This window comes from Suncus etruscus, chromosome 6, assembly GCF_024139225.1.
Source record: "Suncus etruscus isolate mSunEtr1 chromosome 6, mSunEtr1.pri.cur, whole genome shotgun sequence".
NCBI lineage: Eukaryota > Metazoa > Chordata > Mammalia > Eulipotyphla > Soricidae > Suncus > Suncus etruscus.
In genome coordinates, this window is record NC_064853.1 from 12,209,982 (window position 1) to 12,229,955 (window position 19,974).

The following is a 19,974-nucleotide window of genomic DNA, read 5'->3' on the forward strand; positions in this document are numbered from 1 at the left end:
TATTTTAATTATGACAACAAAGATGCAAAGAAAGAGGACAGGGTAAAGTTACAGTGGAAGCCCAATCACCCATAAACAGAATTCTCGGTAGTCCCATCGATGATATCCCAGTCTTGAACTTTCAGCCAAAGAACATTAAGAAAAACAAAACTGAACCCATGTACAATACAATTACTTTGTCCCTCAAATCCCCAGTTGTAGTACATACTATTTCTTAGCAGCACACAATATAATCTAAAGACATTAGACTTATGTAACTCCTTAAACATTGAGGGCAAAGTACATTTCTCTAGTTCCATGCACATTCTTACTAGTTTAAGTTAGCCTCAAAAGTTTTAGTGGGTTGTTTTTCTTAAGGATTGGAGTTAAGGGAACATAGTAAAAAACGGTATTAAAGTGGCATTTGTTTGCATAGGCCCACCAAAACATAAGGGACATGGAAAGGCAAATTATGGTCTAAATGCAAGGAGACCCTACCCCTGAAGTTTCCTGGCACAGGACTGACACTAGGCTCCAAGCACACTAGTTTGTCCAATTCAAGTCATCCTCTGTAGTGGCAATACACCTCCATTCCTCACATAGTCTCTGTTGTTGTTGGTATCATGCTTCTGTATTAAATATCCTGGAGTCTGCATATCCCATATTGCAGTCAGGATGGTGCAGAGCATCCTCTCGTTTCACCTCACACTTAAGGGGCAATAGAGAGAACCATGTCCTGTAGAGCAGGTCATTGTTGTTGTCAAGTCTTCTCAGTGTAAACGGAAGTCTCTTTTTAGGAGGTCGATGTCAGACCCTTGGTGGAGTCTTTCCTGGTAGAGGACTGCTTCCAGCTGTTGCTATAAAAGACCTTGGATGTTTCGTAGATAGCTTGCCTGGTTCCGGCGTAAATGGAGCATGCCCATTCTTCTGAGGCCTGTGCCAGGTCATTATATCAATGTTCAGGGTGTAAGGTACATTGTACTGAAATTTATTAGATAAGAACTTATCTGTATGTATGGTGTTTTCCCATTTTAATGTGTCTATGCAAACAAGGATCAATGCCATGAAGCGTTATTGGTGTATCTGGAGGCAATAGGAACAAGACCAGCAATTTGCATGACATAGTTCAATCATAGGCATCAAACTGAGGGACAGTTCCACCAACAATCCTTACTGAACAGTTTACAAAGAAAAGACAAGATGAAAAGTGGATAGAAACATAATGGTAGAAGAATATATAGAAAATTATTAAAAAAAGTCCTTGTTTTCAGACCTCAATCAAATTTAATTTTCAGTTGTCAATTTTTACTTATGACTCCTTATTTTGGAAAGACACCATTCCTTGAAAAAAATCTATCTTTTTTAATACCAGGAATAAATATTGGCCTTACATTCAAGTACACAAGGAAATGTGTTTCCAAACATTACTCTCCTTTCCATTCTTTTATATCACTGTCTTTTGAAAGAATCACTCACAGTTAAACAAGTCATTTAGGACTGATTTATTTGATAGAAACATTGTCCTGAGGATTTCTTCTAGCTTTGTCAATAATCCCATTTTCTCTTTTTATCTTTTTTCATAACATGGATTTTATCTTGAATCTCAATGCTCTTACCAACAAATTAACCAGTTGAACCAAAATATCAGTTTCAATAATCAAAAGGACAGAAAGCTCTTCAGAGACTGTTTCTGATTCATAGACTGGTGAGTCATAGGTGAATACACTCAGTTAAGCACTACCATAATAACACAGCGTTACCTGGACAAATAAAAAACCAACTTCTTAATGAAATATGTCCAGGTTTCTTACATGTTCTTTCTCAATTTTATAAATGAGTCATTTAACTTCCATATTGTAAAACGTGTAGCTTTTTATTCTATTTGAGACAGGGAATCTCTCCTAATCCATTTATTTGCAAGTTCTACTATTTAGGAACTATTTTAACATATAATTAAGTGTTTCTTGAGCTTATTAGCTAGTTAGTAGAAGAAGAAGCAAGTCTTAGGATGAAAAGTGTGTTTGAGCATAACTCATGTTTGATGTGATTTGGTTATAGGTTACATATCTTCTGTAACATCTCATTGCATCCTGGAATAAGCAAGGAGAAAAGGAAGTTTCATTTAATAATCCCTGTACCAAGATTAATTTGTCTACAGACATTCAATAAAATAAGTGTGTTTTTGCTCTTCTGGGCTTAAATCTCTAATTCATTATCATTATTGACAAGAGAGAGGTGAGGGGGCAGGAAGGAGGAATCATCAAGATGAATCTTGCACTATTCTGAAGGAGCTATAGGTGTTTGCTTTTGCTTATGTTTTTTTCTTTCTACATCCTACACTACCCTTTCATCTAGGTATTGTTTTTAGTTTTGAAAGAGGAGGAAGAAGATAATAAAATAGGAGAAAAAGAAGGACAAAGACCAAAAAAATGCTCTGCTAGTCAAAAACTTAGTAGTATTATTTGCACTTTCCAAGTTTTTGTGTAATAATCACTTATCTACAAGCCAACTGAATCATGCAATATTTTACAGGAGGCATAGTTATTTTCTTTTGCTTATGTTCTCCTGTCTTCCTACTTCCTACACTACCCTTTCATCTAGACTTCTTTGGGAGGGTCACAACTAGTGGTGTGGGTAGTTGGGATTGTTTCTGGTTCTGTACTCAGAGATCACTCCTAATGCTGCTGGGGAACATATACAGTGGGTTGGTTGCATGCAAGTCATTGTAATATTTCTCAGTTTTATCCAAAATGTTCTTTTTAACATTTACACAAATCTTAATCTATGTGGATCAGATGGGGGTTGGAAAGCCTAAGAATTAGGGAGTTCAGCAACTCTAACTGTGGGAGTGACTGTCTAGAGACTATTAAACTACCCAATGTTTCCCCACTACAAACTGCTGAGAGTGACTCAAAGGGTCCTATAAATAGTGGGAAATGATTGCTCTGGGAAATATCTACTTAGAATTGTAATGGATAAACGGAATGTTTAATGCAATGGATCAGAAAGAGGCTTTGGGAGTAGGTCTATACAGTCACTGCCTCTTGCCAGCTAAAGGGCCTTGGATTTAACCTCTTGGGACTTGGTTTACTCAAGTGGGAGTTAAAACTGTGAGGGAAGCAAAAAGTCAAGGCTCACTGTGAATATTCCATAAAAAGAATAGGAGTGAGATGCTATGATCAGATCTGCAGCCACCTGACTATGTCAACAAAGGATAAATGCAGTAGAGAATGAAAGCAACATAGTTTATATCGACCCTAGCTGTGGTCACAGAGATAAATGTGAAAGTCACAAAACATTTCAAAACTTTGTTTTAAAATTACTTTCTCCATGATTAAGTATCAGTAAGTGTTTTATTTATTGCCCTATTATACATGCTTGTATATTAGAGTTCACATAACATTTATTGGGTAGAAGGAATTGTGTGTGGAAACATTTAAGAAGCACTGTGCTCATTTTGTAAAGAACCATAATTTACATAAATATTTCCCCCATATTACTAGTTTCTATGAATATAAATCATCTTCATAGTTAGACTTCTTGGTGTACTAATCAATGTGATTACCCCTTACATGCCACAATAATGAAATAAATCTTTCTAACTTAATTATTTTCTTGCCAGTATTTATAATTTCCTTTTCATTTATATTCTAGGACATAGATTTCGGAGGATTTGAAAGCATTTATCTATTCTGTTCTCTGTTAGATTTTCAAGACAGGGGTCATTACTTTATTATCTAGATCATCAGCAAATATTTGTTCAATAAGAACAAATTATATTTAGAGAAATATAAGATAATAGGACTTATTTGTTGGGGTTTGGTTAACTGGATATATGCTTGATTTAAAATAATTTTATTTTAATGAATTAATTCACTTTTTATGGCCTCCTGAGTAGCATTCAGAGGGATCTGGGGTCAGTTCTGGAGATACTCAGCCAACGGAGACAGGCCATTCAATGTTTGGATCCAGCAATGCAGAGCCACTTCTGATGGTGCTGGGGTTAGGAATGCTGTGTCAGGGATAAAACTTGTGTCCATGCATATACAAGATATACACCCATGACCCTGACTTATTTTTCTGGCCTTTTAATTTTATTTTTATTGAGATTATAGTTTACATAATTATGTGTATTAAGGATATCATTTCATGTCTCTTCAAAGATCTCATATTTCGAGGTCTAGTATAAGAATACAAAGTATACCACCACACCAAGACTATCATCAAAGTACCAAGATGCCTACACTATTGGCTCTTGGATCTCTGTTCCTTCAGTCTACTGGATGGTTCACAGAAATAAGAAGGTTAGAGAATAAAAATAACTGTGATTAGGGGAGAGGTAAAGAGTAAGAAGATATGAACTGGAGGTAATGGCTAGAGGACATTTCACTTGAGCACAATATTGGTGAGAAGTGTGGTAAAATATATAAACATATTTATATATAAATATATATATCACAAACTCTATTGTTTCTGTAATTGTTTCAGTCATTGTCTACTCTATCATTTATATAATAAAGATTATTGGATATTTGTCTTTTTCCTACTGACTTATTTTACTTAACATGAAATACAATAGTCAAAAAGAATTTATAACCTAGAAGTCTATGGTGCATATATACTAAATTTTATTTTTATTTTGGGAATGAGGGTATTGGGACACTTTCACTGATTCTTAGAACTTACTCCTGACTATGTATCCAGAGATTGCTCCTGGTGAGCCTGGGGAGACCATATAGTCAAGGATCAAAGGCAGGATGGCTGTATGCAAGGCAAGCACCCTACCTTCTGTACCATTGCTCCATCTCCAATAGTACATTTTCGTTATTGAATCATCTATTATTGGGCACTTCTGTTGCTTCCATATCTTGACTACTGTAAATAGTGCCACAGTGAATATATAGGTACATATATTTTTTGAATGAGTATTTTTGTGTTTGGATAGATATCTAGGAATACAATTATTGAATCATATGGTAGACCTACTCTAAAACTTTGAAAGATTTCCATACTATTTCTCATAAGGCTGGCACAATTTACATGCCTATAAATATTGCTTAAACATGCTTCAAGCTCATAAAAAGAAGAAATATATGTCATGTGAATGGATCTCTCTGATTCCAATTAGCAACAGATATTTATTTAGTTCAGTTAGAAGCTACTCGATGAATATAAAGTAACTCACATTGCCCTGGGACTTCTGTTATAAAATGCATTATGGAAAATATTTGAACTCCCATTAAGAATATAGTGAGTGGCTCTTAGAAATATTAAGTACTGAGTAGAGAAGTGGTGTAATGATGATGTGCTACTCATTGTAGCAAAAGAAAAATATCTGAATGATGTGGCTTCCTTTGGAGGTAATAGAAAGGAGCCTGACTGAAGAAGAATGAAGTGAGAATAAAGGTCAGAAAATAAAAATTTTACTCTCTTCCTCTTCCTTTTCCTCCTCCTCTTCCTCCTCTTCCTCCTCCTCTTCTTCTTCTTCTTCTTCTTCTTCTTCTTCTTCTTCTTCTTCTTCTTCTTCTTCCTCCTCCTCTCCCTCTCCTCCTCCTACTTTTTTTCTCTTTCATTTTTCTTCTTCCTCATCATTGTCATCCTCTTCCTTCTCCTTATTTTTGGTGACAACTAGCATTTCTCAGGGCCCACTCCTGTCTCTGTACTCACGAATCACTCCTGGTGAGGGCTTTGAAAACCATGGGGAGTTGGGGATTGAACCTGGTTCAGCTGCATTCAAGGCAAGGGCCCTATTTATTTTATTATCTTTCCAGCCTCTAAAGACAACTTCTTGAGAATTTATCTGTGAAGAACATGAATAGAAAATTAACTATAGAGTCCATTAGACCCCTTTAAGGTTAGTCATGAGTGTTCAAGAGGGGATAAAAATGTAGTTGAAGATGGAGAAAAATGCACATGCACAGTAGTGGAGGATGCAAGGCAGAAGGGAGCACTATGTGCAGAGGAAAGGTTGTATCTGTATTCATGAACTGTATCTAAAGAAGAGACAAGGATCCCTGATAGATTTTCTGAGAGACAAAATACTGTCTTTATGACTTCTATTTTTTTCAGGAAGATGAAATCAGAGCATGTTTTAGAAGGTTTACAGAGAAATGAGCTGGTATAAACAATTGTTTTGGAGACTGGATGGGGGGTAGTTAAATCTGTAATAATACTGCTGGGGAATACTAATGGCTCATCTGAGATTTGTGGTCATTAATTTAGAATGAGCCCAAGGAGCATGCTTGAAATTTTTTTTCTAGTGTGTTCAGCTGCACTTGTGCTGATGCTAAGTAAGTGAGGATCTAGTCCAACCAGTTATAAAATGCTGTTGTAACTGTGGTGGGCAGTTAAGGGTATAAATAAAGGAATAATATGAATACTAAACATTTGTATCTGGGATGTAAAAATTATCTTATATTTTTTCCACATAAGAAGGGGATAAAAAGTAGTTGGGACAATAATGGAAGTTATACTTGAGTACAAGCCTCATCAGTAGGGAATGAAGTGAGATGGGATATTGGAAGAAGAGCTGATTGGCATCAAGAAATTAAAGTTCAATTATTGGACAGTGAGAGCTCTCAGAAAAGCATGGTAAGATGGTGTAGTTGATGTGGAGGAAAACAGCAGAATGATAGCAAGTCATTATGAGAGCAGTTTATTTAAGAAATACTCTAATGAATGAGGCTATCATGAATAATGATTTATTCCATTCATAGTGAAGACAAAGAGTGAATCACATGCTGTAATACTATGCTGTGAATTGGAGAGTCACCAGCCATTTGTGGGTCATTGCTGTAGGGAGGTCCAAGCTTCCAGATGCTAGTTTTTTGAGATGTAAAGGTGATAAATTGGTCAACAACAACAGAAAAAAAAAAGGATAACATCTCCTTCACCCAGAGGTTCTATAGTGCATAAAATACTGCAGAAAATAAAAGACCTTTCTCTTGAGAGCATTGCTCGGGTGGCTCAGTGGTAAGAAAAAAGTCACATCAGTCTGAGCAAGGACAGGGAATAGTCATATAGGAGTCTAAGAAGGTAGGAAATTAGTAGAACTCCAAACCAGGAGATCTGACCACAAGGGGGAAAGGTCAGATGAGATAAGTTCCTATCAGGAGAGCCTGAGATTTGAGTGCTGAATGTCAGAATGATTCTAGGATAGAGTAATATAAGAGAGATGAGAGAAAAGGTAAGCGTGGGAAGGAAGGTCAGAGGGAGAAAAGGTGAAGAGATTTGGAAACTCATTTTCTTCTAGGATCTTATCTGTATGAGCACCATAGAATTGTGAAGAGGAATAAAAGTCAAGAACATAATTAGGAGATTTTCTCTTAAATGGGATTCTGTCACTGACTTGCTACTATGACTAGAGATAATTTATATGATATATTTTATCCGAAGTTACCTTAGTTACACAACCATGTATATACTACAGACCTCAGAATGCTGCAAAATTTAGTGGAAAGCATATTTCACTTTCTTTAAAAAACATAAACAATGAAAGTACAATGTATTGATATTTTGGTTGCCAACTGAGAATCTCTGTTTAAGAATATCTCAATTTGCCCTCAAGCCATTTATTCTTCTCTATTAGATAAAGCCAGCTGACATAATCAATAATAGTAAGTCCTGAATAACCCATACCACGAGCTGGCTTTTGATTCTAGCAAGACTAATGAACCTTGGAACTGAAATCCAAGTTATCAGTATAAAGAAAATTAAAATGGCAGCACTTTCTTTCTATATTGGTGTGGTGGTCATTCTTAGATATTAGTTGTTGGAGGGTCTTTCTGGATAACCCAACACCATTACTCCCTCCTCCTGCTGAGATCTGATGGTTATTGCCTATTTGCATAGTTGGGTCTCAGTTTTAGTTTTCAACACTTGAAGAAGGACCTGATATATTTTCAAGAATTATCTTCTGGTTCTGGTTAGTTAAAGTGAGAATTTGTTGTAAAAAAAAAAATAACACAAGAACCTGAGCAGTTACGTTAATATATGGCATAAACACTGTTATTGCTCCTTTCTGCTACTCTTGGTAGTAAAAACAATAAATCTGCCTACCACTTCAGACAGAAATAGCCACGTCTTAATTGGAAAAATAAATGAAGATATCATCTTGTGTCATTCCCTGGAGCCCTGGCCACATTTTCAACTGATTGTCCTTCAAGGCACTATCAATTCTACTCGATGTTATTACCCATCCAGAATGTTCTCTGCAACCATTTTAAGACCCCTTTCTAAAACTCTAAATTTTCCAGACAAGTCACAGTAAACCTAAGTCGATGCCATTAAGAAAGAGTAGCACAGGGAGAGGCAGTTTAAAGATGGCAAGTGGGGAGGGATAAATCACAGATAAAAAGATAAATTAGCAACCTGAAAGAGCGGTGACTCAGAAAGGGAGCATCCATTCTAATTTATAATGCAAAGGCTCAGCTGTCACTATCCTTCTTAGGCTTCATGCAGCATAGAAGGCTTCTTTGCAATTTCAATAACCAGTTTTGATAACTAATATCCGCATTAAAAGCCCCTCAACTTCATACTGCATTAAGAGAATGCTAATGTGCCAGGCTCCCGAATGTCTCCCACTACATCCTCTGGAACTTATGGAGAGACAGTCTGGAAACTGGAAACTGTTTTCTAGCTCTAATGGAAGGGAGGTGAGACTACGAGAAAAGTATCTGAGCAGGGGCTGGAACTATAACCCAGAGGTAGAGCGTTTGCCTTGCATGTGGCCGAGCCAGGATGGACCTGGGTTCCATCTCTGGTGTCCCATATGGTTTTCCAAGCCAGGAGAGATTTCTGAGCCCATAACTAGGAGTAACACCTGAGTATCACTGGGTGTGACCCCGAAATAAAAAGCAAAACAAAACAACCAAAAAACCGAAAAGTATCTGACCAGAGAAGTATTGAATGTTAATCTATAGCTAAACGTTTTAAGGAGAAGAGGAATCAGAGAGACTTCTTAGAAGATTTACTTCTCTTTTTCTCTGGCAAAGAAAACCTTCAATCTCAGGAATTTCTGGATTGTTCAGTCCTCGATTTTCTCTTGGACTTAGACATTCCCTGCATCCTCCACTTCCTTTTTTAAACTTTTTTATTTTGGGGTTGCACCTGGCAGCACTCAGGGGTTACTCCTGGCTCTATGCTCAGAAATCGCTCCTGGCAGGCTCAGGGGACCATATGGGATGCCAGGATTCGAACCACCGTCTTTCTGCATGCAAGGTAAACGCCTTACCTCCATGCTATTTCTCCAGCCCCTCCATTTTCCACCCAAGTCTAAAATATGTTACTTCTTCAGCCCTCATTCCATGTTATCATGGATAATACATAAAAATTTATGAGAAAAAGCCCCCAAAATATAAAATAGAAATGAGGTAGCCATGAGCAAAGGATGTTTTAGGAGTTGTGCAAACTGTGTAGTCTCTAGTTTTTAATTTGCCACTCTTCTGTAGAATATGGCACCTGGAAGTCACATTGTGTTCCTGCTCTCTGACATTATTACTGAAGAGGAAATTCATTTCTATCCAAGACCTTGGTCTTATCCTCTCTCCACTTAAGGTCATTCAGAATTCTTCCTCAGCAAGTCTTGTTAGTGTCTGACCTGAAGGTTCCAACCAAACAGTTTTATATGGATAACCTGATCTTTGTACTGCAATGTCACACAAAGCAACACCTTTGCAAATAGCACTGCCAGAACCAGAAATTATTAAAACACATTTAAGCAAAAAAGAAGAATGTAGAATATGAAGCCAGACTAGGGACAAAGGAAGGGATACTTTTGTGTTTTGTGAACCTTTATGGGTTCCTATTTTCCCCATGGCTTGGTCTCTACCACCAGAGGCAGAATAGACACACGAATCGTGTCCACCTGAGAAACCAACATTTTGGAAAATGCTTTCTATCCATTTTATTATAGTAGATGAAGCAAATGAGGTGTTCACTATAAAATCTCTCTTCATGATAGTTTACACATCAGCTTTAATTAGTTTCAAAGTGAAACTTCAGGGAATCAAGAATTAATGATAGATTCTTAGTGGCTACCAATAAAGCTAGATGAGAAACAGACCATCCTACAAAGTCATATATTCCATTCTCACTGGTACCTTCCATGAACTCCTGCCATCACACTGCTATTTTAACTAGACTATGTTCAAGGAAAACTGTATTAGATGAAGGCATCTTCCAGTGACTTGTCTTATTCAACCCATAGTTAAGTGAGGTTATACATGTAAGTTCTCCGCTGCAGTGGTAGAATTATTTGAAAATGAAGCTCTTAATAATAGTAGCCCTTATTCCTTAAACCTAAGAAGAAAAGAATGATGTCATTATCAGTTACTATTGGCAGAAATAATATAATCAATAAATGGAATAAGGGGATGCCTTCTCTATAAAAAAAAAACAACCAAAATTTTATTCAGCTATTACAAACACATTGAAACATTTTGGGGGATGTCTTGAAGCTATAGCCAATGGTAATCAAGGATTACTTCTGGCTCTCTATTCAAGGGTCGATCCCAGGGATTGAAGCAGCTTGACTTCAAGTGAGGCAAGTCTGTCAACCTGGTAACTATCAGGCACAATGAAATAAAATTTTCAAAGAAGGCTACTAAAAGGCCGGAGAAATATCATGGAGGTAAGGTGTTCTCCTTGCATGCAGAAGGACGATGGTTCAAATCCCGGCATCCCATATGGTCCCCCGAGCCTGCCAGGTGAGATTTCTGAGCATAGAGCCAGGAGTAACCCCTGAGTGCTGCTGAGTGTGACCCCCCCAAAAGAAGGCTACTATAATTCTTGTTAGTATAAAACCAATCAACAAAACATTAATTCTGTAGATGCTAGATCCTATGTTATGTGTTAGGTGCTAAGATAGGTAGCATCTCTGCTTATCAAAATACTAGAGCTTCTTGATAGCAATGACAAAACATTGACAGCACCCTTCATGACACTGAATCTGAAGGCATCTTCAATGATTCAATGCTATTGGTCAAGCAAAGATAGATTAATAAATCTGAATACATCAAACTTATCTTCTACATTGTAAATAGTCATGCAAAAAGATATGCCACAGCCTGGGAGTATTGGGCAGATACTGTTAAATATTTAGAAGAGAAAAATAAATAATACCTTTAAAATTGAGGGTAAGGGATGAACAGAAACTTAGTCGAAGAAGAGCCAAATGTCTAAAAGGCATTTGAAAAAATGCTCAACTTCATTCATTCCTATGAAAATGCAAATCACAAACAACAATGAGATATCTCCTTACACCAGTGATAATGGCATACACCACAAAGATTAAAAACAACCAGTGTTGGTGGAAAAAGAAAGGAACCCTTATCCACTGAAGGGAGTATCTTTTTGGAAAATAATAGGGATGTATCTTGAAAAACAAGAAATGTCTTCCATATAATCCAGAAATTTCACTTCTTGACATTTACCCCATAATTTTAAAAATTATTCAAAAAAATTTGCACTCTAATGATCATTGTAAAACTAATCACAATTGTCAAAATCTGGAATTAGTCCATGTGTCCAGAAAAGGTGATTTGATAAAGAAGCTATGGTACATATACACAGTGGAATTTTACTCAGCTATAAGAAAATATGAAATAATGCAATTTGCTGCAACAAATCTAGAGAATATCACATAGAGGGAAATTAGTCAGAAGAAAAGGAACAGACACAGAATAATAAAGCTAACATAGAGAAATAACAAATATCAAAGGCAACAGAAATTGAGAACTGGTAGAAGCATATCACTGTAGGGATGATGATGATGATGATGGGTTATGATTGGGGAAACATTGGGACATAGTGGAGGTAAGATAACATCTTAAGGGGAAAGCACAGTTTGGGGACTCTTGTTAATTTTTTGTATAAAATCCTGCTCTCATGAGTATTGTAAATCACAGTACCTAAAATAATTAAAAATGAGTTTTGAACAACATATACATAAAATATGAGTTTTGAAGAACATATATGAGTTTTGAAGAATATTTCCTCCAAGATCAAAGCAATTCTACAGGATGAGAAAGAGGACCTAGAAGAGTCTTGGAAAGATTAAAATTTGCTAGCCTTGAGGTGGTGTAATGAGGACTAACTCTAAAAGAATAGATGACTTAAATGAGGAACATAACTTTTTGGCAACTTGGAATAAAAAACCATTAGGGAGAAAAGATCCAGCAGTAATCACTCAGCCAGAAAGAAGTGTGGCTAGTGAGTCATCTCCCTGCCTCCTTCCTTTGCACTTTCCAGACAGTTGAGAAAGATATAGAGGGTGACTTCTGGGCCTGTTCCTTAATGGAAGCTTGAACCACTCCCACCTCCCACTCAGGATGTCAGCAAACCCTTGTCCTATCATCTCCATCCTTGAATTTCATGAGGATTCTATCTCTATCAATAAGTCTGTGATCACAGGAGCCTCAGGAGATTCCTCGTTTCCTCCTCCTTGTTCTAATATGGTGCTAAAGAGCTACTGCTTTGTATATATAGGGATTATTTCTGTATATATTTCTGTATATATATATATATGTGTGTGTGTATGTAAAATCACTATAAAGAGTGATATAGAGACATGTATTGGGCTATTATCAAGCTATTGCACCTTTCCTACATGTTTTCCTTGCCTTTAATTTCTTTCCCATTAAACTATCTGTTACAACATGGTCACCTTAATCTCTTGACAAGTAGGATTTAATTTTGACTATGTGGTTAAAATAAATACATTTGAAATCTAAAAGGTAGTCCATTTTACTTATTTTCCAAAGAAAATTAGAAACCCATGGTTAATGGGTCTTTCTGACATTTAGACAAAAGGTGTGTCGAAACATATTCAATAATTTGGTGTCCAGTCTCAAAAACACTGTTGAGGGGCAGAGAATTAGTACAGAGTTTAAGGCACTTGCCTTTAATGCAGTAGAACAAGATTTTTTTTTTTTTTTTTTTTTTGGTTTTTGGGCCACACCCTGTGACGCTCAGGGGTTACTCCTGGCTATGCGCTCAGAAGTTGCTCCTGGCTTCTTGGGGGACCATATGGGACGCCGGGGGATCGAACCGCGGTCCGTCCTAGGCTAGCGCAGGCAAAGCAGGCACCTTACCTCCAGCGCCACCGCCCGGCCCCAGTAGAACAAGATTTTATCCAAGCTTCTCCAAGCATCCTTGGGGGTTATTGTTGAGCACAAAGTCAGGAAAGGGTCCCATCCACCTTCACATATGAACCCATTACCAACTCTCACACCTCAAATGAATACTTTCCAAAGGTGTACAAAGAATTAATGATGGTTTAATAAATGGATGCATGTGTGCAAGGATGTATGACTGAGAAAATGTATAAATATGCCAATTTTAGGATCTTTTAATAGGTTGTCTCCATGCTAAAAATAATCATTGATGGCCACACTGAAGGACATCAATGTTACAAAGAAAGGAAATTGGGCTAGGTGGCAAAACTTGGATGCAAATCTCAGTTCTGCCATTTACTTATTCATGAGAACTTGGGAAATTTTTGCCTCTCTCAGCTGTAGTTTTTTTCATTGGCATGATAGAATTAATAATAGATTTCCCTCCTGGGTAGAGGATGGCATAAATGATATATTGTGCAGAAGATCCCAGGTGCAGTTTCATTACCAGAAACATTAGGAGATGATAAATAATAATTGTATATTAAAACCCAGGCTTTCAAAGAGAAATAACCATGTTCACAAAACAGTATTTAACAATAAATGTAAAACCAATAAAATTAACCAAACCATATAAATCTGTATAGATATATGTGTCTATATACACACATCCACATATAAATACATAACCTATATGCCTGGGATGATTATTCTTCATTCATTCCTATCTATGGCCAACATCGATCTATTCTCCATCCTACCATATGATCAAGGGGGCTAATCCTTGGATTCATTTGACATCTGATGTTTGGTTGCATTTAGCTAATGGAAGACAAAAGAAAAGAGAGGCAGAAGGCAACAGATATCAATGTATTTCTTATCTTGCATCTTCCTGTTTGGCAGTAAAATTCAAGTAGGGACTACAAAAGGCTCACACTAGATATCTCTTCCTGATATTTCTTTAGGAGCAGTAATAATCATTTCTTATGTTGCCAGTTCATCTCAGCTTCCCTGTTTTTCTTCAATAATTACAGTTCACTAAACAAGATGAGGAAATCTTGGATTTTCATAATATACCACTCATGTTTCCAGTTGAATGTGTCTCTGAGCTGTACTTAGAATATGACTCCTGTACTGTTGGAATAAGCCCTCAGTAAATATATTTAAAATTATCACGTGACCTTTAAAAATGATAAAGGTTGAATGGATTCTATGGATTAATGTGTGCACCAATGGTGGCACATACAGGCAGGAAGCTAGCTAGGGTAACTGAGAACTCCACAAACCACTGTGTTCTTTCTATTGTACATAATGATCTGTCTTAGGTTTCACATTGAAACAGCTAACCTGGAGCTAATGAAACTGGTATAAAAAAAAGCTGATTTAAGTTGAAGGTTTTATGCAATCTCAAAAGCAAGTGAATTTCTAGCTGGGGCTAGAACAAGAGCCATGATTTGTCCTCAGCTCATCTTTTGGTGCATAAGAACAGAGACTGATCTTGGGAACATGCTGTCCAGAGTCTCTGTTAAATTCAGAAAACACTGGGCAAATTAATGATCGTGCTATCTCCCAGACGGACTTTTCCAAATAGCTTTGGGAATAGCTGCCCTTCCCTGTAGGCTGAGATATTTCAGTAATCCTTTCCCCTTTCTTCTCTTGTATACCCTGAACTGACCGACTAGCTGGGAAATGAATATGTCAAATTCTGTCCCTAACTACATAGCTGACTCTAATTTAAGACACTCTCAAGAATGTCTGAAGAAACGAATGACCAAATCACATTGCCTTCTTTAATAATATAGTAAGTGCTTGTTAAAAGTAACATATTGTATCCAAAGACTAATTTGTTAGATATACTGGAATGATTTCATGAAAGTGAGGCAGGAAATTCAGACATTTAATTGAATGTTCACTGTTGAGTACAGCAGCAACAGTCTATAACAGTAGTGTAACCAGCAAAATGTCAGCTCTATTGGGGGTAAACTAAGATACCATTTATTTTCCTAATTACTTTATTCAAATTTGCTTTTAAAATATTCCGCTCTGCCCTGACACCTTAATAACACGCCAAAGGACATAATGGTCTTGCAAGCAGTTTTGGAACAAACCATGCTAATGTAAAACTCCAATGTTGAATGGAATCTCATTATCCACTCCCTTCCTGTTATTGCTTATACTCCCAACTTCATCCAGGCATCTTCTGCCCACAGGATTGTATCCCATGTACCCTCCTTGAAAAACCCAGATCTTCATTGTCAACTCTCGCTGCAGAGTGAAAAGACTTGCTGGTAGTTGCACAAAAACTAGCCTTTCTTCAGGCATGTCTCCCACAGCCTACAATCTATTGAGTGAACTCTCAGAGGTCTTCTGTCTTTATCTTTAAACATCGTGCTAAGCTTTACCCTTCCTGGGCTCTATCAACTGTCAAAACAGCCCATTACCTCTTACTCAACTTCTCTCACCAGTCACAACAGGTTTCCGCTGCCTGATCTACAATCTAGACTTTTTATTTTCTTATTCAAACCATTGCTTTTCCTTTTAACTTTTTAATTTTTTTTAAATATTTTTGTTATTTTTATTATTTTATTATTTTATTACGAGCCTGCTTTCTTTCTTTCTTTCTTTTTCTTTCTTTCTTTCTTTCTTTCTTTCTTTCTTTCTTTCTTTCTTTCTTTCTTTCTTTCTTTCTTTCTCTCTCTCTCTCTTTCTTTCTTTCTCTCTCTCTCTTTCTCTCTCTCTTTCTCTCTCTTTCTTTCTTTCTTTCTTTCTTTCTTTCTTTCTTTCTTTCTTTCTTTCTTTCTTTCTTTCTTTCTTTCTTTCTTTCTTTCTTTCTTTCTTTCTTTCTTTCTTTCTTTCTTTCTTTCTTTCTTTCTTTCTTTCCTTTTTTTTTTTGTGGTTTTTTGGGTCACACCCAGCAGTGCTCCAGGCTCAGAAATTGCTCTCTGCAGGCATGGGGGACCATATGGGATGCCGGGATTCGAACCGATGACCTCCTGCATGAAAGGCAAATGCCTTACCTCCATGCTATCTCTCCGGCCCCAATTTTTAATTTCTTTTTATTATTACCCCACCCCACACCTGCTGTAGTTCAGCAACTTTACTTACCCCTGACGTTCCCATTGGTTTCTCCTCCTTTAAACCTATTTATGGTAGGAAAGAGGTTCATGTTCAAGTTCATTTTATACATACACATAAAGTCTATCCTAGATTTATGAACTCTGAATTGGCCAGAATGAACTGTATTTATTCTGACGTTGAACCTTTAATTTTGTGTCCATGGGTTTAGGAATTCTCCTCATCAGCACTTGAATCCCAGTTCTATGACTTGTAACTTCCAGTGAAGAATCTCTAGAAGAGAATCTTGCCCCTCAATTTTTCCCCTTTTATCTGTTGTTGCTACAGCAATGATTGGGGTGGGAGATATTGTCTACACAGACTTCTGTGCTCACACTCTTAGGATGATTTCCATAGGTCAGTCACTTGGTTGCAGTCCTCCCTGGTGGCCACATACTTCACCAATGGTGCTTACATCAATTTTAGCTGCAGAATCTGCTAAAGGTGTGTTCCAGTTTGCACACACCTGGTTGTGAGAGCAACAACAATGCGCACATTGTTGTGGGGCTTTAGCTTCCAAGTGGCAGTGTCACTGGGATTATACTCAGGGTATCTCTGAGCATAGTCACATATTCATAGATGCAATGTAGGGCCTCTACACATTGTTCCTACTGATTATACTCGACCCTCAAATTTTAATGAAGGTAACACTCAAACAAAACAAATATATTTCATTAGATGTGTCACTGTTGATTCAGAAGCACACATATAGAGAATAAAAATTCTTAAAAGCATATTAGAATTGATCCTCACTCTGTCCAATACCATACCAACAGTGAATAGGAATTCATTTACCCCCTCAATCATCTTAGTGACTTCTGTTTATTCACTGTTTTTCTTCAAATGTTTAAGTCATGAAAAACACCAGAAAGAAAAGTAGAGATAAATAAATGATGTGAAAATTACTTAGATTTCTCCCCCTAAATAGAACTTAAGTCTAAGCATAGAATTGATTCCAGAAGTACACTTTTTTGAAGAAAATGTTCGTTGTGCTTTTGGAGATAGGGCACATTTTATTGATCAAAAGTGAAAAAGTTTTTCACCGAATAAAATGGGATGTTACATAGCTCTCTATGGCCAAGTTCATAGCTTGCCTATTGCCATATGTAGTTTAAGAAAACATTGAAAAAAAATTGGAAAAACAATTTTGTAAATGGATAGCTGCATGGCTAGCATAAAATTCCAAGAGACAAACAGAACTAGATTGTAGAGAACAATTTTCAGGTCATAATAATTAATTCATTTTTTTACTGCTAAAAATGATGGGATAACATGGAAAGAATTTGTATGGATGTGAATGTGTTAATCAGATCATCATAGTTGTATTTTCAAATAAATCATCCAAGATCAAGGCCATGGAGAACTGAATGAATGGATGTAGGTATATTAGATCTCCCTTGAAGTCCAAAATCATAGTAAGTTTTAAACTTAAAGCAGCACTAAATGTCTGGCAGATGCAGCAAGAGCAAATGACTAGATGGAAGTTCAACTGTTCAGGCTCTCCAATCAAGCAAAAAGGAGAGAAAGAGTTTTGATTTATATATCTAGCTTTCAGATAGAGAGAAAAACAGAACAAATAAAGCACAAACTAGGCTAGATGAGTTTGGGATAACTATGAAACCTATGGTTTTTCAGAAATAGGGTAAGAGTGATTAGGTAAAAGTGTAGAAAATCAGAAATGCTACAGTTGTAGCAAGGATCACTGGGTACCAAAGAATTGATCTATTTGAGTAATCTTGGGTTACTTACTTACTCCTAGAGTCAATAGGGAAAGAGATGCAGAATTAATGCTTTCCAGGTGGAAGAAAACACTAAAGGGCTTCCCTAGGAAGACAGCAACATTACTCAGAATAGAAGAAAGCCTAATGTAGAGACTTGGTCTCTTTTGGAATACCTTTTCATGTTTGCTGATTAAGTCTTTGCACTGATGAAATATTATCTGAATCAGTCTCAATGAGCTTTCTACAACTTCCTCAGAAATGGGATTTATTGGAGAGTTTAATTACACCTAGTTAATAAATGTCCATGGATTACAAGGTAATTAATTATGTGGTCTCCAGGGTTGAAATAAATGGACAAAGCAAAAATTAAGCACCCATCTTATTGAGCTGGAGGGAAAAATACACATCTAAAAAACAAAGCTTGATTAAAACATTTCCAAGAAAGATTAACAAAACTGTATGGCTATTGTTGACCTCAAGGTGATTCATGCTACATTATGGTATTCTTTCTAGAACAGGCAAATTGAAGTTTTGAGAAACATTCCCCAGCCAGGGAAAGTCTGTCTTTTTATAGTACATACAGCTTTGGACCTTGGCTCATTTCATGGAGTTTATCAAATCAGGTTGCAAGTGTCAGTGTAAACAAATAGAAAGCTTCACAGAAACTATGCCTCAGAAACAGTATCATATTGGAGATCTCCAAGATTTAGATTAATCCAATATGAACTTACTTTAGTGAAAACCTATTGCATACCAGAAACTATTCTAGGAGCTTTAGATGCAACTAGTGAGCAGAAAAAAAATATATTAGGAGTTTATATTCTAGTATGAGCGGCAAGTTAGTAAAAAATAAATATTAATCTGTAAAATTTAGGATAGTCTAGAAAGTAGTAAATATAGAAAGCAAATTAAGTAAAGCCGGCAAATAAGGATTAGAAGTCAGGATGGAGTGAGCTTGGTTTCCTTGTCAAAAGATTGAAATAAGATCTGAAGAAAGTTATTCCTGGATAGGGGGAATTAGAGCTTCTCAGATAAAAGAAAGAATTAGAACAGAGATGTTGGAAGGACAACACTAAGGCATAGAAATCAGAGGAGTAATGGGGAGTTTGATAAATAGAGCATTTAATTAGGCTATAAAAGAAAGAAGACCAAATTGTGTAGCTGTGCAAAGATTCAGTTTTAACTGTAAATGAATTCTGTGCCATGAAAGTAGAGAAGTAACCTAGGGGTGATCACAAATGACAGCAGTGAAGAGCAATTTTCCCAATGGCTGATTTCCATGTGCTGCATCTTCTGTGTTTTGTATCACCTTCATATAAAGGAGACTAAGACAATAATTCGCATTTGTTTATAGGCTGTGGGTCATATTGGAATGGGAGCAAGAGGTAACATTGAGAGGACCCAAGAAATTGTTTGTTTCTGATACCATATTTCTAGTGGCAAGAGCAGTTTCAGTCAGTATTATGCATTTAGAACTTCAAGAATTAGATCCTTTACAAATCAAGCTTTGAATTTCCCCACTAGGAGAAAAGGAGGGAGGATGAGACATCTGTCAAATAACATTGTCCTACTCAGGAGATTGCTAGTTGTCAAGAAATCATCTGAGTCTGTCTGTCTTTGTAGTTTGATCAAACCTTGTCTGCTGCCAAATGCTAACAAGTTCTGGAAACCTGGACAGGTTACATAGCTTTACATATGTCTCAGATGCACTTTCTTTCTAAATCAGGCTAAAGAAGCCACTTCAAAGGGTTACTAAGAGAATTGAAAGAGACTATGCACTCACAGCACTTAGGAGAGCTTTATTTTATTATTAATAAACCATTATCATTTTTCCAATGGATAGCATTATTATTTAATTGGCCTTAGAAAGAAGACTGGATAATTCTTCTGAGGCATGAAAGTAGAATTCTTGAGTGCAGATGGCAGTAAATGGGGGAGTCTAGAGGAACTCTCCTTAGTGCTTTTATTATTTGTTCAGTTAACGTCTGATGAAAGTGGGGAATAGGACAAGAGGGTTGGAGGTTTTTAGGAGAAGTGAAGATCATATA

The 19,974-nt window shown here is 36.7% G+C and overlaps 1 protein-coding gene across 1 annotated transcript in view; it reads right to left on the reverse strand.

Annotated features, from left to right (window-relative positions):
- The window catches only part of PDE4B (phosphodiesterase 4B), a 508,742-nt gene that overhangs the window by 161,412 nt on the left and 327,356 nt on the right, over positions 1–19,974 (reverse strand).